General features: G+C 39.9%; 1 long non-coding RNA gene across 4 annotated transcripts; it reads right to left on the bottom strand.

The window, feature by feature from the left end:
* Positions 1-2223: 2223 nt before the first annotated feature.
* LOC138921129 (uncharacterized) lies at positions 2224-18468 on the bottom strand. 4 transcript variants are annotated; one of them, XR_011433420.1, is made up of 4 exons: positions 18389-18468; positions 16492-16615; positions 4165-8409; positions 2224-2816 (listed from the first exon to the last, which is right to left on the bottom strand). It is a non-coding gene; the product is annotated as an uncharacterized lncRNA (long non-coding RNA). The 4 variants fall into 4 exon arrangements; XR_011433421.1 differs by lacking the exon at positions 18389-18468 and having other exon boundaries at positions 4165-6955; positions 7201-8409; positions 16492-16737; XR_011433422.1 differs by lacking the exon at positions 18389-18468 and adding an exon at positions 15203-15295 and having other exon boundaries at positions 4165-4298; positions 16492-16732.
* Between the last annotated feature and the right edge of the window lie 7452 nt (positions 18469-25920).

Below are 25920 nucleotides of genomic sequence, written 5' to 3'. Positions count from 1 at the left end.
ACATGTCTTCTCATCCTTCTCTTGGGAGTTTATACCATCCAAACTGGGCTCCTTTCCCAACTCTTCCCCCAAATGACTCTTCTATACGGGACCATAATGCATCCTGCATTACCCATTCAACCTTCCCTCTGCCCACTGTTTTTCTGACCACTAATTATGAGGCGGTGGGCAGCTGCTTTCAGGCAAGCCTGTCTGAATGGACAGGCGGTAGATAGTCTGTGAAAGTGGGGGAACCAGCTGCAAGATAGGTTATCAGGAAGACATCATTTGTGATTGAAGAAGGGGTGGGGATATATGCATACTATTTAGGGAGTCCGTCAACAAGATTGCTTTCAGTGTATAAGTATAGGAGATAGGAATGTGGAGCAGAGCTCTCAGTCTATACTTTCTTTTCTATTATTATTATTTATTTGTATTTTTATTATTAAAGGTACTGTTACTGGTCCAGAGAAGTAAAACCCTCACAGTTACTGTATAGCATTAAGCACGGTTTAGCTAAACAGATTACTACATCTGCACACTCTATTTTTATGTCAATATCACTAAACTAAAATAGATGTCTACTTTGTGAAATATTAAAATGCTGATCACAAGATTCAAAAGTGGATCTATGTTATTGCTAAGTTGTGTCCAGACTGAGAGAAAATATAAGAAATATATTTAGTTCCTTTAAGATGGAAAAGAGAAGGGTGTGGGAAGGTGAGATCAATGACAGACTGAGGGAGGGGAGGACTGTGTAGATGCTCACACAGAACAGTCTAGGATCAAGAAAGATAATGGGTTCTCACCTTACCCTCCAAACCCAGAAGATCATGCCTGGGCCAAAATATGAAAGAAGTTATTTGTTGAGACCCCAAGCTTGTTCCAAAAAGGATTTGTGTTATCTTAGTGTGGGGAGGGTTTTCTAAGAATTGGTGGATCAGTTTGTACCAAAAAGAATGGGAAGCAGGAAAACCCTCTTGAGATTCCTTCCAGATTCATAAATCTGCGAGAATGCTATGTATATTATTAGAGCTTTGTGAATGGTACATGGTTAGAAGTAAAACTGTGTTTCTCCTTAGCAAAACATCAGAAGTGCCTACTAATTAACTTGACAAGACTTCCAAATGTAATATGGTAGTAGTATGTTTCCCAGTCCAACCCTGACACCGTCTCTGGACTGAGAGAGGAAAATGGACAAAGAATGATTTGGAAAGTCAAGCCAGTGCCATTGATTATCACTGTGTCCTAGGAGACCCTTGTGTTCAGTCGATGTGCTGTTGGCCACTTCCAGAGAGGCAGTGGAGAGAGCACTGGAGAGAGAATCATCAACTCCCAGTCTTTGCCTAAACTTCAGCAAAGAAATTTGTGCTTATTAAGGAGGTTTTCTTAGGGACAGCATGGCAATATCTCTCACATTGTCTGAGACAGTCCTAGTCTATTGTTCCAGCATAGCTATGAATAATACACCCGTTTCATTCTAAAAAGTATCTCAGTTTTGTTGATAAATAATTTCGTTAACTTGCTCAGGGATCACTAACCTTTACTCACATGATTTATGCCACATCATTTCCCTCTTTGAGAGGAAAGGATAATTTAGAATATTTTTGATACACAGCACCCCACTCATTCTCTCACTCACACACTTGGTCTCAAATGTGCACACATATACATGCACACACACACACACGCACACCACAAACACGTTTATCTCACTATAGCTATATTCCTTCATCCAGCAAGAGCTATCTTTCTTTTCTCAGCATGAAAAACTGCAAAATAAATAAAAGTTTTGAAAACGGATAGACAGAGTACAAATCTAGGATCTATCACTAGTTGTACAACCTGCTTTTGATTGCTTAAAGAATGAAAATATCTACCTCACTTGGCAATTGTGTGAACTGAGATATCATTTTTAAGATTCCTGGGACATAATAAGTCGTCAAAAAAGATGTGTCCCATTCCTTCTCACTGGACTGAGAGGCTCAATATCATTGAATTAAATGATGTAAATTTATGAAGTCATGGTTGATTTCATAAGTGAAATTCAATGTGGAATTGTGTGTATATACCTACAATTGTAGGTTCTTTTTCAAAAGCATCTTTCTTTGTTGCCAAAAATAACCAAAGTTTTGCTATCTGCATCTAGTTCCATGGGCTCAAAAAAGCACAATTTGACCTCATTCTGATGTGGGCTTGGCAAGCCAAGGAGTCAAAAGAAAGATTTCTTGAACTTTCAAGGTCTGGTATTAGTGCTCTTTTATTCAGAGAATAGGATGGGGACAGGGCCCATGGACAGTGAAGAGCCATAGCATGGGGACAGGACCCAGAGGCAACATGTTGAGGGTAGGGTTAAATTTATGAGCCTTGGGTATGTGAGTTATTTACTAGATAAAGGAAAGATCATGTAAAAAGTCATTAAAATGGTATCAGTGCAGATGAGGTCTGAGTATTGTGTGGTCGTATGAGTTTAGATATGAATCAGGTCAGGACGTCCTATACTTCCCAGAGGATGATATAGATCAGCATGTAGGCCAAGACAGCTTGGACTTCTCTTCCTGGGGCAGCCTTGATCCACATCATAAAATCTCCCCTGAACCCATTTGGCCTTGAAATCCGTTGGCGATATGGATGATGGCCCATCTTCTGTAACTACTTCCAGCCCTACAAAGTCATAAAGCTGTCCCTAAGTGGGGGCCATAGGGATATAGGCAAGAATTTCAGTGGACCAGAAGGTTGTGCCTGCGGAGTCCAAGGCAGACAAGGTATACAGGTCCCCTGGAGATGAGAGAATCATTTGACAAGAAGCTGCCCAGGAGTCAAAAATTTGTTGACATCTGGAAGACAAACAACAAAGTAGACAACAAACTATAGTAATAAATACAAGCAATGTGATTAACCCAATGAATAAAGTTTTGATAGTAGTCCAGAGACTGGGACCTGAACAGGAGTCCAACCAATCATTTAGAGATAGGGTAGGGTCAGACATGGATTTAATTTGGTGACTCATATTGAATAGGAGGCCAGAGATATTTTTGTGGTAGTCAGAAATATAGACACAACATTTGATTTTTATAATGGCACAAGCCCCCCCCTGTGCTGCCATCAAGACATCCAATGCTCATGATCCACCTGTGACAAGGCAAATCTAGTTAGTATTTGGTTGGTAGAGTTGAAGGAAAAGGTTTGATTGTAGCTAGGGAGCACCAAGGTATCAGAGGTGGATGGTGACCAGGAGACTTTATGATTAGTGATAGATGAATCTTGTAGAAGAGAAGAGCTAGAATCTAATATCCATGAATGGGTACTATAGCTTCTACTGAAGCATATGTTTTCTCTCTAAAATCACCCTCATTTTTTTTTTTTTACAAAAGATAGACAAATTTAGATTAAATGGATTTCAAAATGAATTCACTTTCAGTAAAACTTGGTCCAATTATTTACTTAACTGAAGCAAGAACAGCAATCTGGTTTACTGGAACTTTTTGTGAGGAATCTCAGATTGAACTTTAAAGGCCTCTCAAGGCCAGGAAAGCCAAGCCAAGGACTTGTCATGAGATTTAGCCTGCAATACCTACAGCCTTGGGTGGATTTTTCTCTTCTTGAGGTCCCCCAAAATATTTTGAGGTTCCAGGCACCTGCCAGATAAGTGACCTTCCTTACTTTACAGGTAAGATTGCTGGAATCTCTGTAAACAAGGTACCAGGTCAATATTTTCAAGTGGCTTTATTCCAGAAAGTCAACCTTTATTCCTCAAAGGCTGTATTGTCATATCTGAGCCTGTATGTTTCTCTCAAATATAACATTCCAATCCAAACCTTGTTTATATAACCAATGTTTCCAAATATGTCCTGTTATAAGGAAAACAGATTTGTATTGAACTTATGCAAATAACTATATTGCCATGAAAATAAATATACTCACTAAGAATTTTTAAATTATGGAGTGATCAGGTAGAGAGAAAGAGGTAAATGTTTCAATTCTGTTCACAGATGTATAATTTCGCCAAATTGGTATAAATTATAGTTAGCATAAGAGAAAAGAGAAAAAGATTTTGTTAAATCTGAGAAAACAAAACAAAACGTCAAAAACTCAACAATATTTCAAACAAAAGTTATAAAAAAATGTAATCATCCTCATCAGTTCATTCAGTCCTGTGTAATTGATTCTTGATCTTAGTCTTACCTCAGCAGTTTCATGAGGTCATCAGTTTCTCTGTTAGACTTCTGCAATTTCTTACTCAGTTCAGTTTTATGACTTGAAATTTTATCAAAAACCTGTATTCTAGAATCCTGTGTCATAATCCTTTCCATGAATTCCTCAGAAAATGAAACATATTCGAAAAAGCAAAAGCATGAGAGTGAAATAGCAACTATCTGCAAATGACAAAAGACTCAAAGGGCAAATTGACAAAGGAACTTGGCTACTTTTGTGACATACAACACTTCAAGATAATAACTAGAATTATAGCTGACAACTATGGCATATCAGAGTTTTACAAATGTTATATAATTTTTACCAAAAAGACTTTGGAAGCTGTTTTTTTTCCCCCAAGTATGCAGACCATAAAACATAATTATTGTACCCAAAAACTCTTACCCATTTTCATCTATCTAAATTATTTGTTTCCAACAATTATGTTCAGATTACCCAGTAAACCTTCATGAGACATTAGACAAAATTAGCTATCTTGTAAATTTATTATTTTGCTGATTAATTTGTAAAAGACAGCATGCGTTTATTTGTCCAATAAACCCAGGCTGCATGTCTGCATCATATCCAAATACTGACTTTAAGGATACGCCTATTTGAATCAAACCAACAATCTTAAGCAAATTTTCATTTACCAAAGGTTAATTCATATCATGTTAACTTGAAAGACATTGGGTTAATTTCTACTGCATTTAGAATTTATGTAAGCACTTACTGTAAGCCAATTAAACAGAACTCTTAATTTTGGTCATACCATCTGGAGGTAAAAGACCGTACATATATAACATACATATAGGCACATATACACAGAGTCTCCACAGCTATTGTTTTAAAAATTACTGCCATGAATAAGGTAGAGTAATACAAAGCTCACCAGTTGTGAATCCAAATTTTGTTTTGAGCCTTTTTACTAATATTTGTGGATAAGACACTCAAGATGCTAGATTTTTTGTGAGGGCACTCTTGTGACTGTTTTTTCCTTTTTATTTTTTGTTTTTTTCTTCAGTCCTAGGAATTAGTCTTGGGCTATATAGTTCCTGGAGAGGCAAGATGATAATCCTTTTTCAGATACAGGAAGTTGGTGGAATCTGATCTGCTTTACCTGTCTTGGAAGGATTTTCTAAGGAAAGTTGCTCTTGATTTCTCAGAAACTGGGTTGTAACTCAAATGATGGTATATGTTCACCTACCTGTTCAACTACATCATAAAGGCATAGAGAAACTACTCAAGTTTTCTTCCAGGTGGAGTTTCTGAGGCATAACCCAATCAATTAAAAATATTTCCAACTGGTTAAAATGTACCTGACGGATCAGTCTCCAGGGATGTTTGGGGCATTCCCCATCGTGATAAAGCACTGTCAGTGTCTGAATGACAGTGGGCCAGAGAAAGGGTGCAGACCTTGATTGCAGCTGTCAATGTATATAAGATTTAGTCAAGTCCTTCTCAGCCCTGGCACTTAATCCCTGAGCCAGCACAAGGTGAGCCTGGGAAGCAGGAGGCAAAGTCCTGGAGCTGGCTGGGGGCTTGTGCTCTCTGTGCCATGGTTGACAGTTAAGTCCCTGGCAAAATGTTTTCAAGTTTTCAAGTTTACAGAAGGTCGAGGTTCTGCTCAGGTCCAGCTCGAACTTAACCTCCAACTTGGTGACAACAGAGGAGGCAATGAATGGAAATAGACAAAGAAAGGAAAAAAGAAGCCAGGCCTTACTCTCATGGCCTCTTCCCAAGAGTTATCAAGATAAGAGTCACACAACAATTCCCATGTTGGGCACACAACATTGGCAGGACAGTTTACAGAATAAATTACAGGTCTCCTATCCTCATAACCAACACAGTACACTAGTGGACTAGTTCCCAGATTTAGGGGATAAAGTCCTACAACTGTTCCCAATGTGAGTGTGCACCCAGATGGTCCTATTGGACCCCAGATGACCTTGCCATAAGCGTAAGGACTCCAGATGGAGGGGAAGTTAGACACGTGAAAAATTGCTCTGAGTTCAGGGTCTTGATTTAGGGCCATGAATGCCCAAAAATAAGGCATTTCAGACCATTTTCTCAGGTAGCAGCAAAATAAGTCTACTTAAATAATAATATTACAGTTTATGGTGCCATTCAGGGGCTGTGTTTCCTCATTCAGAGTGTATTGAGGCCAAAAAGTACTACAGTAAAAAAAATAAGTCTCTTTTTCTTTAGATCTTGTAGATCGAATTTTGCCCAGTTATTTAAAAGGCAACCCAAAGGTGAGTCCTTAGGAATGGAATTAGAAGCTCCCATGGTCCTAGGAAGCAAAAATACAAGAGAGATGAAAGGAAAGGGTCCATTACCTTGAAAGTCCCCCCTGAACCTAGGGCAGCATTCTACCCATTGTTCTGCCTGTGGGGTTCCTGTAGCAAGAGGTGATAGGGGTGCTCCCCTACATTACATCCTTTGTATATCTTCCCTATTATGCCTGGAAGTAATAGGTGCCTGGTGAATGTTCCAAGAGATAAAAGAAGAATAGTGAAAAACAGTGAAGAACTTTCCTCCAGGCTAGGGGACATTCTACCCAATTGCATCCTGGAGCCATTCTCCCAAGAAGGGGTTCCCATACTCAACCAAAGATTAGAGTTTTGTACTTTCCTTGAACTGGAGTCTCAGTTGGGACTTTCACATGCTTCAGGGTATGATCAGGAGCCACAGGGAGGGATCCCAATCCAGCCTTGGGAAAAGAAACCTGCCATGGGAGTCTTGGAGATTGGCGACCATCCTAATGATTTAAGTGGTAAACCTGTGTCCATGTAAAATTTATATATTAGAAGTAGGATTAGGAAGGAATGGATGAAATCATTCTTCATCACCCTCAGGCTTAAGGTATTGGTTCTCTTTGGGCTGAATGCCATGGTTTGCCCCATAGAGTAGCCATGGGCAGCAAACGTGGATTCATACGGCTGTCTGAGCAGATTCCCAATGAAGAAGTGAATTTAGATCCATCCTTGAAAAAGATAAAGGCACAAGGAAGAAAAGTCCACTTACCAGAACTTAAGCTCACAAGCTGGTGAAGCAAAATCCCCGTATGGGCCCACGAAGAAATGATGTGGGCTCAGTGAACCAAGGAGTCGAAAGAAAGATTTCTTGGACTCTCAAGGTCTGGTAGTAGTGCACGTTTACTCAGAGAATAGCATGCGGACAGGACCCATGGGCAGTGAAGAGCTGCTAAACATTGAAGGTAGGGCTAAATTTATCAGGCATGGGTATGTGAGTTCTTTTTATTAGACAGAGGAAAGGTCATGCAAAAATATATTAAAATGGTATCATTGAGGGCAGGGTCTGGTTACTGTGCAGTCTTATAACTTGAGATATGAATTAGGTCATATAGATCAGCATGTAGCCCAGAACACCTTGGGCTTCTCTCCCTGGGACAGCCTTGACCCAGACCAATTTAAGTTTTAAATTTCAGTGTTTTTCTGAGCCATTCCAGCCCTTGATGGAAGAAACTAACCTCTTGTGTTATTTTGGAGGCCCATAAGTCGCCTAGAAAGTCCTTCTTATAGTTTATGTTGAAACCCTCAGCAGTGATCCTGATTCAAACCCATCTCTCTGCATAGAGAGGTGTTAGTCAGCCACTGACTCCTCCTAGGACCCTGGAGCCTTAAAAGCTTACTTCAAGATTACTCAGTTTATGAGTCACAGAGGAGAGACTTTGAGCCAAAGTCTGTCTGACTCAAAACCTTATTAGTTATTGAATGAAGTTCTTTCTTTCTCTTTTCCCCGAAAGTCCACAGCTTCCTTCAGGGCTTGCTTGATTTCTTTGATATCTGCATCTCAGAAGCAACATCCCTTTTGACTCCCTAACATTAGTATTGATTATTAATATATCTCGACCATTATTAGATGAGTGGGAATGTCTGCTTCCCTGTGTCCCCCTCTCTTCCTTCCTCCGTCTTTTCTTTCTTTGTTTCTCTCCCTTATTTCTTTCCTCCATCTATCCATTTATTCATTCATCCATGATTTTTTTCTTCCATGTGAGTATTCATTCATTCGCTGGCTTATTTCACTTAGTGTAATTCCCTCCAGCTCTGTCCATGTTGCGGCAAATGGGATGATTTTACCTTTTTTATGGCTGAGTAGTATTCTGTTGTATATATATATATATATATATATATATATACCACGTCTTCTTTATCCAATCGTCAGTCCATGGACACTTGGATTGTTTCCATGTCTTGGCTATTGGGAATAGTGCTGCAATGAACATAGGGGTGCATATGTTACTTTGGATTGTTGATTTCAAGTTGTTTGGGTAAACAACAGTAGTGAGATTTTTGGGTCATATGGCAGTTCTATTTTTGTTTTTTTGAGTAATCTCCATACTGTTTTCCATAGTGGCTGCACCAGTTTGCATTCCCACCAGCAGTGTATGAGGGTTCCTTTTTCTCCACACCCTCTCCAACATTTGTTATTTTTAGTCTTAGTGATTATAGCCATGTTAAGTGGGGTAAGGCGGTATCCTAGTGTAGTTTTGATTTGCATTTTCCTGATGATTAGTGATGTTGAGCATCTTTTCAAGTGTTTATTGGCCATCTGTATATCTTCTTTGGAAAAGTGTCTCTTCATATCCTCTGCCTAGTTTTTGATTGGCCTGTTTGTTTTTTTTGTTGTTCATTTGTGTGAGTTCCTTATGTATTATGGAGATTAACCTCTCACTGGATATACAATTTGCAAATATTTTCTCCCAATTGGTGAGTTGTCTTTTTGTTTTGATCCTAGTTTCTTTTTCCTTGCAGAAGCTCTTTAGTCTGATGGATTCCCACTTGTTTATTTTTTCATTTGTTTCCCTTGTGTGAGAAGACATGATACTTGAAAAGATCCCTTTAAGTTCCATGTCAAAGAATGTACTACGTATATTATCTTCCAGGAGTTTTATTGTTTCAGGACATATCTTCTTGTCTTTGATCCATCTTGAGTTTATTTTTGTGTATGAGCTGAGATAATGGACTACTTTCATTCTTTTCCATGTGGCTGTCCAGTTTTCCCAACACCAATTATTGAAGAGACTATCTTTTCTCCATTGTATGTTCTTGGTACCTTTGTCAAAGATTAGCCATCTGTAGATGAGTGGTTTTATTTCTGGGCTTTTGGTTCTGTTCCATTGATCTGTGTGCCTGTTTTTGTAACAGTACCATGCTGTTTTGATCACTATGGCTTTGTAATACCTTTTGAAGTCAGGGATTGTGATGCCCCCAGCTTTGTTCAGACTAAATGCCCCCAAAGAACTCAAGGGAAGTTTTAGAAGCATTTAACTATTTCTCCAAATTGTTTTCTATTGTTGTTGTTTGTTTGTTTTTTGTTAAGAAATGAAATCACCAAGCATCCTGAACCAGACCAAGCCCCACAAGAGGGGCATCTGCACAGAAGAACCAACTGAGCCTGTGCAAGTGAATTCCAACCTCTCCCTTTAGAATATTCATTCTCCATCTGAAATAAAAGGCCCCTGCTCACTCAAGCTCAGGGAGAACCTGGACTTTTGCAATGATTCTGTGTGATCTCCTATTTGCTGAAAATAAACCCTACTTAGTGTGGCAACTAATTCTGGTGGAAAGTCTGACTTTAACTCACCAGGAAGCAAAGCCACTTTGTTTTGGTAACAAATTTGGCAACCCAGGTGGGACACCCTTCTTGGTGGTTGTGCCCCTGGCTTGATATCACTGCCCCAATGGGAGACCATTCGCTCCACTGAGTGCTTTTCTTGGAAGGTGTTTCAATGGGTGTAAGTGATGCTGACCCCATGACACAGCTATAAGAGTTGTGTTTTAAGTTGTCGCACAAAGTATGTTTAACCCTGGCTCTGTCTTTAGGGGATTCAAGTCTCCTCTGGCTGTCTTTGAGGGTTTTAGTCCCCTCTGGCTGGTTAAGCCTGAGTCAATTCAAGTCTGTTTTATAAGATTAAGAGGAGCCAGCCCAGTGGCGCAGCAGTTAAGTTCACACATTCCGCTTCTCCGCGGCCCAAGGTTCGCCGGTTTGGATCCCGGGTGCAGGCATGGCACAGCTTAGCAAAAAGCCATGCTGTGGTAGGCCTCCCACGCATAAAGAAGAGGAAGATTCGCATGGATGTTAGCACAGGGCCAGTCTTCCTCAGCAAAAAGAGGAGGGTTGGCAGTAGTTAGCTCAGGGCTAATCTTCCTCAAAAAAATAAAAAATAAATAAAAATAATAAGATTAAGGGACTATAGGACCTGGCTTTTGGAGGGGCCCAATGTTTTGGGTCAAGTGAAATGCAAGTGACCAACACTTGACTAGTTGTTAATGGGTTTAGTCCCCTGTGGAGTTTGAGCCTTCTTTGGAATGGTGAGGTGGGGGTTTGAGGCCCTCGCTGGAGTCACTGAATCTGCCTTTTGGGTGTTCAAAGCCCCCTTGGAATATGTGGGCTTGAGGCCCCTCTGAAACTGCTGAGTGTGTGTAATCTATGTCTGTGTCTCTCACTGAAGGAGAGGTCCTTGTGTGGGGTTAAATTCCCTCAAGAGTTGTTGAGTCTATCTTTGTGGTCAGGGATGCTGACATTGATCACTGAGTGTGGATTTGAGCCCCTTTTGTGTTTGTGTTGTGTCTGTGAAAGAAGGAGGGTTCCCCTTAGGTGGGGTTAGATTCCCCCTGGAGATTTAGTTACTTGGCTTGGGTCTAGATTCAGGCTACTAGGGTACTAAATCTTCTCTGGGGAAAATCTGCATAAGGTGCCCCTGGGAGGTTGAAAACAGACTATAAGAAAAGACTCCAGCTCTTTTCACCCTTCTCCAGACACTCTCAGGCTGTGACGCTCTCAGCTGGTGGCAGTGGTGGCAGCAACGAGGGGAAGGTGTCCAGGATGTGGTACAGGGTTTCCCAGTGCACCCTGCCTCATCAAGGCAGCAGCTGCAGCTGCAGGAGATGTGACCAGAGGGCAGGTGGGTGCCCAGGTGCAGGTACTCTGCACTCCACTTGGCCCAGCCTGGCTTGACCCAGGGGCCATGAGCAGCAGCAGAAGCGATGGAAGAGGCTCTGTGCCTAGTGGCTTCACTGTGGATTGGACACTGAGACAGAAGAGGAGCCAAGAGGGCTGTTGGCATTTTGCCAGTATAAATAGGCTTCTAATTCAGGGATGATACTGGCCCTTTCATTTACAAGTGAAGAGCACACACCAGAGGATTGAGGGCTGACTCAGGGGAATTCATAAACCTGACAAAGGGCCTGTTAACTACCTTCCTCACAGTCAAGGAAAAGTCAGCCATTCTGTTAAAATCCAGGAAATAAGCAGATAGTGGATGTGTCCCTGAGTCAGAAATTCATGCGCCCAGTGGGAAAACCTTGCCCAGAACTGAGCCCAGGTGGAATCCCAATGACCCTGATGACTGAGAAAAGCTAGGACATTTTTGGGGTGTGCTTTTGTAAGCCATACAAATGGTAGGCCAGCCACCGATTAACTGGTTTAACTTAAGAGAGGTCCAACATGGTCCTGAGGAAAACCCTTCTGCCTTTTCTTTTCAGAGGCTAGGGGCCTCCCTCAGGAGATATACAAATTGGGACCCTTGAGGCCAAGGGCAGTACAGTGGTTCTTAAAAGCTATTTCTTATCTTAAAGTGCTCCAGACTTCTATAGGAAATGCCACATTTTGACTACACACATCCTGATACTAATTCTGCACAGCTAGTAGAGGCCACTTCCAGGGTGTTCAACCACTTGGATGAAGCTAGGGAAAAGAAGGATGATAAAAAGATGGAGAGACAGGTGGATCTGCTCCTAGTAGCCCTCCAGACTGCTCAAGGTAACCCCAGGAAGAAGATAAAGACATCAAGAATGTGTCATGCTGGCTCCCAATGGGGGACCAGAAGGCCATCAGAATAGTTGAGGACTAATCAATGTGCATACTGCTGTCAGGAAGGGCCTTGGTGGGGGATTGTCGGAACTGTTCCCTGAGAGGGAGGTGATTGAACAGGACTGGGTCACACCAACTACCCTTGACTACAGATGAGATGTGGTGGGGCCATGAGGCTACCCTGTTGGACCCAGGCAACCAAATTCTCATCTCCAGTGAGGATCAATGTGAGACCTTGACAGTGTGAGGCAAGCATGTGAAATTCATGCTCAATACTGGAGCCACATTTTTGGTGTTGAATACCCAAAAGGGAAACACTTTCAATAAAAAGTATGAAATAAAATGCATATCAGGAAAAGGAGAGGCCAAAAGGTTTTTTGAGCCCTTCACCTAGGAAATAGGATCCAAAATGCTGAAGCATTCTTTTCTATATGTACAAGAATGGCCTGTTCCTCTTCTAGGGAGGGACATACTATCTAAGTTATGGGCTTTAATAAGCTGGGAACAAGATAAGATAAAATAGAGATCCAAGTCTCTAAAAGTTGGGGAATTGAGCTCATGATCCTATTGCAAGATACAACAGCACCTGAGAAGGAAAAGATTCCCTTAAATGTTTAAGCCAAGTTAATTTGGAAGTATAGACATGAGGGCAGGTAGGATCAGCAGCCAGTGCCCCAGTTGTAAATGTGGAATAAAAACAAATAGATAGTTAGCCTCAGGTCAAACAATACCCCTTGTAGCCAGCGGCCATAAGAGGAAACCTTCTTGTAATTAACAGATTTTTAGAACAAGAATTGATCAGGCCATGTAGATCCCCATGCAGCATTCCCATTTTATCTGTTAAAAAGCCAGGAATTAGAGAATATAGATTTGTTCAAGGCTTAGGGCTGTCAATGTAGCAGTAGGAAACAGTCATCCTATAGTCCTAATCCTTATGCCCTGTTAGTTAATCTCTCTTGGGATAGCAGGTTTTGTACAGTGCTGGATTTAAAAGATGCTTTGTTTCTTCATCCCGTTGGATCCTCACCACCCCCCAAGGTGATGTCTGGTCACCCTGCCCTTCCCTCAGCAGAAATCCTGCTGGGTCAGTGTGATATTGTGATGTATAAGAAATATATATTTTGTCTTCATTTCATTTCTGACACAGAGCTCCTAAAACCCTTGTGATTGCTTAAACAAGAGACATATGGGCATCTTTGGTTGAAAAAATACTTTTTCCTCAGTTCCTGAAATAACTCTAGAGGAATAAAGGTGAAATGGGTGTCTTTTGTTATTAATAACAAGCCGCTTTCAAATATACCTAAATTTATGTCAATAAGGTGACTTTTAGAAAACCCCTAAGGGTGAGGGCTAGTTCCCAGTGGAACCAATTATGTTATTAGAGGATTGGAACTTCCAGCCCCATCCCCCTCTCACCACCTCCGGTGTGGGGAGAGGGCTGAAGATTGAGTTCAATCCCCAATGGTCAATGATTTAATCAACCATTCAATGAAGGCTCCATTAAAACCAAAAAATATGGTGTTCAGATGGCTTCTGGCTTAGTGAAAATGTACAAGCTCGGGAGAGTGGCATGCCCAGAGAGAGCCTGGAAGCTCCACATCACTTCCCACGTATCTTGCTCTATGCATCTCTTCCATCTGTCTAAGTTGAATGTTTTCCTGAATTCTGTGAGCTGCTCAATTGAATTAATCAAACCCAAGGTGAGTGTCATGCGAACCTCTGATCTATAGCCGGTTTGTCAGAAGCCCAGGGGACAACCTGGATTTGCAATTGTCATCTAAAATGGGAGGCAAGGGATTGTCTTTTGGGACTGAACCCTTAACCTGTGGGATCTGATGCTATACCCGGGTAGATAGTCTCAGAATTAAGTTAAATATGTTGAACTTCTTAGCCAGTAAGGGAAATAAAGTGTCTAAAGAGAAGGCACACACATCTAAAGAGACTATAAAGTATTTGGGGTTTGTCATTTCAAAAGTGCAATGCAGCCTTCCTCAAGAGAGAAAAATGATAATATGTCAACTTGCTCCACCAAAACTCATAGACGGCTACAAGGACTCTTGGGGATGACTGGCTTTTGCCACATTTGGACCTCTAACTTTGGTTGATTGCTAAACTTCTCTATGACAAACTACAGGGGCCAGAAATGGACCCCTTTGAATGGGATGAGCTATGTGACCAAGCTTTCAATAAGCTTAAAAACTTGCTAATGGAAGTGCCTGCACTAGCCTTACCAGACTTGAGCAAAACATTTAACCTGTATGTTTATGAAAGACAGGGAATAGCTGCAGGAGTGCTAACCCAAATGTTGGGATCCTTACAAAGAGTTATAGCCTGTTTCTCAAAGCAGTTAGACACCACGGTGAAAGGATGGCCCCCATGCTTGAGAGCTGTAGCTGCCAGCTGCCTCTTCATCAAGGAAGCAGAAAAACTGACTATGGGCTTACCCATTGTGGTGTAAAACTCTCACCAAGTCTCTAGCCTAGAGACTAAAGGACATTTCTTGGAAATAATCTTTGTTAAACACCTTGTGCAGACTTTTAAAGGTTTGATATGCTGTCCTAAAGTTTAAAAAAAGTAGCTGTGGAGTCTTTGTGTATAGGTGTCTATGTGTACATTATGTATGTTTGGTGTTTTATCTCTGGATAGTGTAATTTCAAAAAAAAACTATTTAGTTGGTTTAAAGTAAGTGCTTATATAAATTATTTCTAAATGCAATAGAAACTAACCCAAGTGTCTTTCAAGTTAACGTGATATGAAATAATCTTTGGTAAATGAAAGACTAACTTTGTTGGTTTGATTGAAATAGGCTTATTCTCAGAATTAACAACATTGGATATGATGCCAACATATGTCCTGGGTTTACTACTCAAATAAGCTCATGTTATCTCTGTTAAAAAACTGGACAGCAAAAACAATAAATTAATTTGATAGCTAATTTTGTCTAATGACTCATGAAGGTTTCACCAGTAATCAAACTATAATTGTTGAGAGGAAATGATTTAGATGCAAGTGAGATAGTTATAGATAGAGCCTGTGGATTATAGATAGAGCCCTGATGGCCTAGTAGTTAAAGATCAGTGCTCACTGCTTCTGTGGCCCAGGTTCATTTCCCAGTCCTGGAACCACACTGCCTGTCTATCAGTTGCCATGCAATGGTGGTGGCTCACATAGAAGAACTAGAAATACTTACAAGTAGGGTATACAACCATGCCTTTAGGCTTTGGGGAGGGAAAAAAAGAGGAAGATTGGCAACAGATGTTAGCTCAGGGTGAATCTTTCACTGCTAAAGAAAAAGAGACATTATAGATAAAATTTAGCAAAATTTTAGCAAAAATTATAGCAATAATTTTATGGCATGTGTATTTAAAATAATTTCCAAAATCTCTTTGGTAATTTGAATCTTTGAAATTTTGCTAGGTTAAATTAAATGATGGAAAATTCATTGACTATCTAGATCATCTGAAAATAAGATAAAGTATTAGACATTAATTACTAGAAATAGGTTTGTTGACATCTGGCTTCTTATTACAGAGAAACTAAAGACCTTTGGGTCTATTAGTAAGCGTCTTGTGTTTTTATTAGAAGATTGTACTATGAAGCAACATGTTTCTAGAAATCGTGAAAAGTATTCATAAAGTTGCTAAGCCGTAGAATGCTGATATAAACCACAGTTCAGGGGCCAAGCCCAGTGGTGTAGCGGTTAAGTTCATGTGCTCCACTTTGGCAGCCTGGGGTTTGCCAGTTTGGATCCTGGGTGTGGACCTACACACTATTCACCAAGCCATGCTGTGGCAGCATCCCACATAGAAGAACTAGAAGTACTTACATCTAGGATATACAACAAGGTACTGGGGCATTGGGGATAAGAGAAAAGTGGAAGATTGACAACAGATGTTAGCTCAGGGCCAATCTTCCTCACCAAAAAAACATATATATAGCATTAAAAAAGACAGTCATAACTGCTTACTTCTTAGTTTTCACTAAAAATTAAAGTGTGTAAGGGTTGAAAATTCTAATTAATGTATGTGAGTAAAGCTACTAAAAATTAATAAGGAAAACATCTCTGTATTCAAGGAAAGTAAGATGTATGCTTTCAGTAAAAAAAGGTATTATAAAGAATGGAAATATTTTTGTTGTTTTTTAAGAAAGATAACTTTGTCCTAAAGTACTAAATGGAAATAATGAGAGTGTGGGACAAATTTTGAGTGTAAGAAGAATGTTATAGAAGGTTTGTGGAAGAGGAACCTCAAGGAGACAGTTTTGTGCATGGTCAAGTTGGCTAAGATTAAAATGAATTTAATTAAGTGAATGAGTTTTAATTGTCAAAAGTAAGCTGTTACAAAATTAGAATTTGGTGTTTTCCTTTCTTTTTTCTCCTCTTAAAAGGATAATTCTCTTAAACTTTTAGTCTACTCTTGATAAAGAGATGATGACTCCTGCTCCCAGTAGGAACATTAAAAGTTAGAATGGCTAGCTTACCGTGCAGTGTTATAGATAGCTTTATTGTCATCGATGCCTTTGTGTTCTTCTGTCACATCATAGCCAGGAGGAGTCTGTGCCTTAGATAATACATCTTGCTTTTTCTATGTTAGTGCTAGTGGCACTATAGAAGAGAATACAACCGGGTTACTGGAAAAGGCCACTTGGCTAACAGAAAGAAGCCAGACAGACCACCCACTCTTGGGCCTCTTAATAGCTATCTGTCTTATCTTGCTCTCTGAACCCTTCATATTTAATTGTTTGGTACAATTTGTGACTAAGCACATTGAGAACAGATGGTTGTTACCCAAGGATATGAATAACTCCTGGCTATGCCTGATGAAGTACAGACCCATCTTAGATTAGCTGTGAAAAAATTCTGCTCCTCTACCGGTCCCTATGACAATACCCATGCTCAGCAGGAAGCAGTTACAGACAATGGACCTTCAGTCTGTGCCCCTCAAGAATGAGGATCAGGGTGAATCTAGAGGAGGGATTTTGTCACCAATTGCCTCAAGGAAGTAAAGAGAGGTTTTGGAAGCATTTCACTGTTTCTCTTAATTGTCTTTTTATCTGTTTACTTTGTTTTGTTATGTTAAGAGATGCAATCACCAGCCACTCTGAACCAGACTGAGCCCCATTGCAAGAGCAGCACATGCATGGAGGAAAAACTGAGCTTGCACAAGAAAATGCACCCCTATCTCTTTTGAATATTCATTCCCCATATGAGATAAAAGGCCCCTGCTGTCCTGTGCATAGGGAGAGCTGCCACTTTGGAGATGATTCTCTGTGATCTTCTATTTGCTGCAAATATACCTTACTTTGTGTGGCAACTACTTCTGGCGGACAGTCTGATTTTAACTCATCAGAAAGCAAACCTGTTTCAGTTTGGTAACAGTATCACAGAGCAATATGCCCTCCACAGGAAGAGCACCTTTCTCCAGCTTATTATCCTTGTCCCAGCCAGTGTCTATCTCTCTGAGATTTGGCCAGGAAATATTCTGAGAAAAAAAAAATGTGTGTTTGCTTAGAAACATCAATGTTGTGTCAGACAAAGAAAGCCAGCATTTTGAGACTTTTGGCTTGAAGTGAGCTGGGTAAGGGTCCTGGATATATCAACTGATCTGGGTCAGATCACTTAACTCTGACCTTAGTTTTTCCTACAGTGAAACAGAAATAATAAATAGTCCATTACAGATGCCTTGGATAGGCAGGTAGAAGATAGCACTGAATTCTCTAAGGGAGTTCCCATAGCTCTCAGAGAAAGGAGGTGCAGAGTGGAGACAAATCAGAGAAGGAGTCCATAGGAAACAGATGGAAGAGAGAACAGATTCTCTGATGATTTCCTGCTCTCATGAAAGCATAAAAGGACTGGCCACATGCTTCACCGCAGTGCCCACTGATGCACTTAGACCTGACAGAGCCATTTAATCAGACCACTCTGAGAGAAGCACCCTCTGCCTCACAGTGGGAGTCAACATTGTTTTCCTGCAGTCAGGGTCAATTCTCTTTGCTGTTGTCCTCATAGGTAATGTTAGTGTTACTCATCTGACTCCAGGAACTTTTTTTTTCACATTATCCAGAAAGAGGAAGACTTTGTGTTAGTGAACTCGGTGTTCCTTCATTTGGACATACAAATTTTAATTTTTTTCTTATCTCTAAATGATTCCCTTGGTCCAGTAACGTCATTACTATGACCCAAGAGATAATAGTAAGCCAGGTCAGAGCAGGGCCCAGCCTATAGGGGTATAGTGACCACCACATGTGTGGACAGGAAGAAAAGATTAGGTGAGGCCATTATTAAAGGCACAAGAAGACAAATGGCATATGACTGACTGAGCCTCCCCACCCTGCCCCCACCGCAACAGACCTTGTCACTGAGGGGGAAATAGACTACCTGATGACACGGAAGCTCTGGGAGATGGATGAGACAGAGGGATCAAAGCTCACAGAGGCTTCTAGGGGTGCAGTGGGAGGGCAGGACACTGTGTGTGGATGGTGGGCGTGGAAAAAAGCAGAAAGCAAGGCAGTCAGGTGTGTTATGACTGGCTCTGTAATGACCCGGAGCAACTTCCTGGCTAAAGGATCTCTTCCCACCAAGGGTACAACCGGTGTCCATAAAGCATCATTATCGCTCAGGGTCCTGCACTAAGCAGGCTTCTGTGAAAATAACAAGACAAGTGTAAGTAACCGAGTTGCTGGCTCAGAACTGACCTCGAGAGGCCATCATGGTCATTCCCTTGTCTCCAAGCAGAACTGCAAAAGTTACCGTAGAATGGTAGAAAAAAATCAGTGTTTACCTTTTCTTATGAATCCTAAAGTGGGTTCCAAAACCTCTATGGGTAACATGCTGTGATGTTTTACAATCTTAATGCTCAGGAAGTTCTTTCTTATGCTAAATTTATGACGTCCTGGATTCAACTTAAGTCTACTGTAGAAAGTCTTTGCCTAGGATGGAAGTGTGTCTCTGTTTATATGTGTGCACATATTTATCCTTAGGCACATCAATTTTGTCTTTTTAAACGTGTATCTAAAATTTAAGAGTAATACAATAACTTGACAGCGTATTTTTAAAGACAAAATAATTTTAAAATCATCAATAATCTTAATGTTGGAACCTAATTTTTTTTTATTTTTTTGCTTTTGGACATATTTTTCATAATTAATTTTACATCAAAGGTGAAAATTTTATCCTGTAATTTCTAAGACAGAAAGTTATCATGAAATTTTTATATTATACCTTTTTATGATTTTATTTGGTTTTGTGTTTATTATACCTAGGGGATATGGAACATCCCTTTAAGTGGATGTACCATAGTTTGCTAAGGTATTGCTCCATTTTGAACATTTTGATTTTTTCAAGATATTTCTCAATATTTTTACCTGAGGATAATTTATTTTTTTTTTATTTAAAAGATAAGAACTTTTAACATGAGATTGCTCTTCTAAACAATGTTTTTAATGCGCATCACTGTGTTGTTAACCATAGGCACAACGTTGTACGGCAGATGTCTATAACCTGTTCATCTTGTAAAACTGGAACTTTATACCTATAGAATAGAAATTTCTGAGAAGCAGAATAACTGAGACAATAAATACAAGTATTTTATGTCTTACATACATATTTAATAATTGCTTCACAAAGAGAACATAAGATTAGCAGTGCTTCTGTTTTTTTATGTAAGTACTAGTTTCATTTTACTGATACTGAACCTCATAATCTCAAGTTCACGTGCCCACTGCCCAGCAAGTCAAACATTGAGACATGGTGCTTGAAGATGGAAACATTTATTCGAATTGGCCAAAACAAGTAGGTGGAAGCCTGGGTTCACTCAAATTTGCCTCCCTAAGGACAGAAAGCTGGGGTGTTTACAGAGCTAAGGGGTTGGAAGGAAGACCCTCTTGAAACAACAGGGTTACTCTTGATAAGTCTCTGGGCAATGTGACTTCTGGGCTTCAAAGGCACTGAGGGCCTTTAGGTGATCACAACCTCCCTGAAGGCATTTGCTTTCTGCTGAAAAACAAGCTCACAAAGACCCCAGAGTCACTCCTCAAGTTAACCAGGAAAAACAGTAAATTGGTTTAACACCTACAATATCCCTCAGGTACCTGGCTTCAATACCTTCACTGTCCCTGGATGTCAGCTTCATGTGAGTGTGCCCCTGAGTGAATCAAGTATGGACTGCATTTATGCAGAAAGAAGCCTGGAATGGTAGCATTTTGTAAAGAGGTCTATGTGCCTAGTTTTGTTACTCTGAGCTCTGGAATTCTGATTTTAATCCAGTCACCCATAGATAAAAATGTTAGAAAGGTTCCTTTACTTTCTTTCTTTTTTGAAGGGACATAATATCTTTCTGTTTTTTCTGGCTTTATTGAGATATAATTGACATACAGCACTGTGTAAGTTTAAAGTGTACAACATAATGATTTGACTTACATGTATTGTGCAATTATTATGATAAGTTTAGTGAACATCCATCTTCTCATATAGATAGGAGAAAAAGAAAAAGAAAGAAGTATTTTTCCTTGTGATGTGCAGAGAGGATTCTTAACTCATGAGAGACAAAGAAAGACGTTGAGAGAATGACGAACTAAAAGTTTTGTAACATGAGTTATAAACATTTTACTAATAATTAACTTGAGCTTAAAAATAACCACAACTTATAAATATTTCATACTAAGTTTATGAAAATACCACTATTTTCTTGCTATGAATCTATTAAGATATCTCAGAAAATCCTTTTGAGTAGAGATACTCAACACAAAGTTCTAAGATAAAGACGAAATGAGTTTTATTCCTGGAACACACTCATCCTTTCCCATCAGCATGTGCTTACTTACCCTATTGTTACAGAAAGTTCAGTCTCTGAACTTGGTGCCAATTCAAATAAGGAGAACAGAGTTTTGAGTGAAAAGGAAAAAAATAGTTTTATTATTTTCTTTGCCAGGCAAAGGGAATAACAGCTGGCTAAGGCTTCAGGAACTGCTGGCTCCCCACTGAGAAGTGGGTAAAGGATTTTAAAAGTCTGCTGTTTGCAGGGAGGGTGATTGAAACTTCCCGGCCTCTCAAGGCCAGGAAAGGCAAGCCAAGGACATGTCATTAGAGTCTGCCTGCAATACCTACAGATTTGAGTGAATTTCTCTCTTCTGAGATCCTCAAAATATTGAGGTTCCCTGCACCTGCCAGAGGGAGAGACCTTCTTTACTCAACCTTACCAGGTTATTGGGAACCCGTAAGCAAGGTACTAGGCCAACATTTTCAAATGGCTTTATTCCATAAAGTCAAACTTCATTCCTCAAAAGCTGACTGGTAATATCTGAGTCTGCATGTTTTTCTGAAATATGATGTTCCAGTCAAAGCCTTCGTATTATAATTAATGTTTCCAATTGTGTACTGTTATAAGAAGAACAGATTCTTATGGAATTTATGCAAATAATTATATTGCCATGAAAATACGAATACTCTTTTATCAAGAGTTTTCAAATTCTGGAGAGATCAGATAGGGAGAGAAAGATAAATGCTCCAATTCTGTTTACAAATTATTATAATTCATAGTTTCTTAAGAGAAAAGAGCAAAAGGTTTTCTTAAATCTGTAAAATAAACCATTAAAATTTAGTAATATTTTAAACAAAAATTCATAAGAATTCTAATTATTTTTACCAGTTCAGTCAGTTTCATGTAGATCAATTTTTGATCTTCTGTTGGCAGTTTCATGAGTCCATCAGCTTTTCAGTTACCCTTCTATAGTTTCTTACTCAGTTCAGTTTCATAATCTGAAAGTTTATCAGAAACTTGTATTCTAGAGCAATTGTTAGCATCCTTTCCATGAATTTTTCTGAAGATGAAACATATTTTCAAAAACATCAGAGTAAAACAACTGTCTGCAAACAGCAAAAGACTTAAAAATGGCAATTGACAAAGACACTTCACCATTTCTGTGACATATCACTTTGAGATAATAACCAGAATTATGATTGATAACCAAGACAGATCAGAATTTTAGGAATCTTATATAATTTTTAAATATTTATATCAATAACATCTATCCACATAATACCATCTAAGAAAGTTTATCACTACTTATTTGACAACACTTCCCACCTAATTTAACATCCAAGTAAGCCTAATTAGTTTAGAAGTTTTTTCATTATGGAAAGAGAGCAAATCTCTTTGAGAAGTCTCAGGGGTGCTCTGAAAATCCCCAGTGAAACTCTCCTCATTCTTTCAGTTCAAAAGAAGTTTTTAATTTAGGACTTGGATACTTTTTTTCAGAGGGAGCTTGTCAAAATTTACTCAAAAGTAAAGAAAAATCTTCTATAACCTCCTTATTAAAAACAGACCAAGAGTTCAAGAAATTATCTTTTTAAGAGAAGGAAAGTCAAGTTCTAACTTTACACCAGCTTACCCTTGATATGGAAACTCATTTGTTTAATTGAATTTATTTAAATCTTGGCCAACTTGACCATGCACAAAACTCCTCAGGGTTTTGCTTCCACAAATCTTCTGTCAGTTACTTTTTACATTCAGAATTTGTCCCATGTTTTCTTTTTTTAAATTTTTTTCTTTCCTAGTGCTTTAGGATAAATTTATCTTTTTTAACAAAACTAACAAAAAATATTTCTATTCTTCGTACCTTCTTCCAGTCTTTCCAGGAGGGCCTTTAGTCTGAGTGCATTTTCCAGTGGCACCTGTAGGTGGAACTGTTTCTTCTTGGGTGAAATCGTTATCTGAACATTCAGTTTACAAACCACATCTCCCCCAAGGAAGGGAATAGGACAATCTGGTATATATAAAAAGCTATGTTTCAGCTTTTGTTTTCCCAAGTTGCATTCCAGCAGTTGCAGCATGGGTCTCTGTTGAGTTTCACAAGTGACTCCAACAATGGCAACCAAGGAATTACTTAATAATGTCCATTTGTAGTTTAACACTGAAAAAGTGGCACTAGTATCCATTAGAAAGTGAACCAATTGTGTCTCCACTGTCATTTGTACCCTGGGTTAGTGGGGGGGGGCTATTAGAAAGAGGCTACCAGCATGGTGAGGAACCTGTCAGTCATCGTCTTCCTCCTTTGATTATTGGACTCAAGAGGTCATGAGCTTCTCTGAAGGGCCCTCTTTTTCTTCTTTGCTGACTTTTTCTAACTTAGGGCATTTGTTTCTTTCAGTGCCCCTCTTCTTTGCAATAGGCACACTGATTTTTCTCCAATTTCTGGTGTCCCTTCCTCCCCAGGCTAGTGTCCCCTTTTCTGTTTCTCCCATCTGGGTGAGCTTTGAAGAGCACCTTGATTGGCTTGGATTTACTCTGCTCTCAAGCATTATAAACTTTGAAAGTATTTTCAACCAATTGACCAGAATTCACAGCTATGGCCCTTTCAATCTTATTGAGCTTCCTTCTAATGTCTGGGTTACTTGCTATTGGCTGGGTCACCTTGAAATTAGGATTAAAAAGATTCAACACACTTAGGGTACCCATATTGTCATCAAGTTTTTCTTCTGGTGTCTGAGCATCTTTGACTACTGGAGGCTTGACTTTTCTTTGGACTATCAGCTTTGTCCCTGGTGTAGGGGAAGAAGAAATTTCCTCTAACCACTCTAGATCCTTCTGGCTAGGCTATGAATTAAATTCATATGAGACAGAATAACAGGAGAAAATTAAACAAAGATTTATAACGTGTATACATGGCAGAGACTCAGGAAAACTGAACAACTCGCTAAAATGGCAGAAGTTCTCATCTTAAATACCGTCTTCGGCTACAAAGGAGGATGTTGGGGGTGGGGTGAGTCAGTTATGGGAGATTACCAGAAAAGCACAGTTAACAAGAGTAAGGTTAGTATGCAGATTTAAGTCCTTGTCTTCTGCATTGATAAGAGTTTCTAGAGATAAGGTCATCCCCCTCTTCCTGGTACAGAGAGGGAGATATCTTTATAAGTGCAGATTTCCCTTACAAATGTGCGTGTCTCTTACAAAAGGTAACTTCTGCTTTTCAGAGTTTCTCTCATGTCTGCAGTTTTTAAAAGTAACCAGCCCAAAATAATACTCATGCCAAAGAGACATATCTTGGGTTAACCAATTCCAGTCCCCTACACTGGCCAGTCACCTTCCTGATTATGCAACTACATAAAGCCCTGCATGTACAGAATCTCATCCCTTTTTCCAGACCTCGCACAAAACAACTCCAACTGCAAGATGGCATAATAATTCAAAGTTCCATTCAATGGCCATCTTCCCTCACTTTCTGAGACATAGATCAGCCAGGTGGTTTTATAATAAAATACCATTTGTTTTTTTGTCATTGGCTTGTAACCATAGGTTGACCAATCAGCTAAAATCTTCCCCAAGGGGCTTTTGAGTGGAATAGATGTGGCAACTCCCATGTTAACGTTTTTAAAAGGGCAGACAAAGAGACAAACAACAACCAAATACCGAAGAAGTGCACTTTCCCAAAAACCCTTGGCCAGCAAATGGAAGCCAGAAGAAAGGAACTGAAACCAAACCAAAAACAAAAATGCTTCCATTCCCACTTAGTCTGTGTCCTACACTCAGTGGCACCTAACAAATCCTGATCTGCCCCACGGATCTTCCAAAATGAGCAAGGACAAAGGACCTTGGTGAGCAGATCTGGGGACTTACCTAATCTGGTTACAGTCAGGAACCCAGGGGCAAATGGGACTGAGGTGACACTGAGGATTTTCAAATGCAGTCGTCTATGGGGCCTCCACGAGAAGGGACTCAGGAGAAGATGAGAAATACTCAGATGGGATTCCAGTGAGGGACTAAGGATAAAGAAATGGATGGGAAGTTGCTGAAGTTTACAAGTGTTCAAATGAAAATTTAGAGTTATCATAATAATTATACTTCTCAGTCAACAGCAGTGGTCACAGGCTCACATTGGCTATCAGAGTCACGTGACACAATAGGCTTTCATCCAGTGTGACTTTTACTTGGCTTCCCGAGACAGAAAATATGATGTGTGCAGTGTTTTCATCTCACAAACCTGATGAATGTTACAAGGCTATTTCCCCAGGAAAGCCCAGGTTTGATGTTGAACCTTACTCCCAATATTGTCAATAAAATGTTCCCTGTAAATACAGGAGAACAAAGAAGCAAACAAATTCTAAATGGCTTCCTAACTTCCTCAAAGTGAAAGTCCAAGTCTTCCTCTGGCTCCGAGTTCGCTACCTGACTCTGCTGCCCTCTAGCCTCGTGGCTGACGCCCTAGTTCCCTTGGCTGTAGCCACACCGGCCTCCTCTTGCTGGTCCTCAAATATGTCAAGAGGATACCTTCCTGGGGCACTGGCATTTCTCATTTATTCTCCTTGGAATGCCCACCACCCACCAAAACAGCATAGGGAGGGCTACTCCCTCACTTCCCTTAGGTCCTTACTCAGTGAGGCCTTCTCTAAGCCCTGCACCCAAGATGTAACCCCCTGCCTGACAATTTGTACTCCTTTTCACTTTTTTCTTATCCCATATCATTTATCACTTTCTATTATATGACCTGTTTTCCTGGTACACCCTGCTTATTGACTGTCTCCCCAGTTAGAATGTGAGCTACAAGAGGATGAGGATTTTGTTCATTGCTGGATGTCCTGTATCTAGGACAGAATCCAGCGCATTGTAAATCCTTACGAGATATTTGTAGAATGAATGAATGAATGAATGAGTGAGTGAAGAGACTAGGGAAGCCATTAGAGAGTTTTAAGGAGAATGGTGACATATTTAGATGTGCTTTTTTGCAGGGAGGTCCTCTAGTTTTTACCGTCCCTTCTCAGTCATCTCAACTTTATGCTTCCTTTAAAAACTTCTCCTCACATACACATATGTTCCACCCATTCACTATCACAATAATCACTATTTTAACTCTTACACCAAAAACAAACAAAAAGCTTCCCTGAGTAAACTTTCGTTCTCATCACTTAGAAGGAGA

Source organism: Equus caballus, chromosome 27 (assembly GCF_041296265.1).
Source record: "Equus caballus isolate H_3958 breed thoroughbred chromosome 27, TB-T2T, whole genome shotgun sequence".
NCBI classification, from domain to species: Eukaryota; Metazoa; Chordata; class Mammalia; order Perissodactyla; family Equidae; genus Equus; species Equus caballus.
The sequence above is the reverse complement of the archived record's forward strand: the minus strand, read 5'-3'. Positions and strand labels throughout refer to the sequence as shown.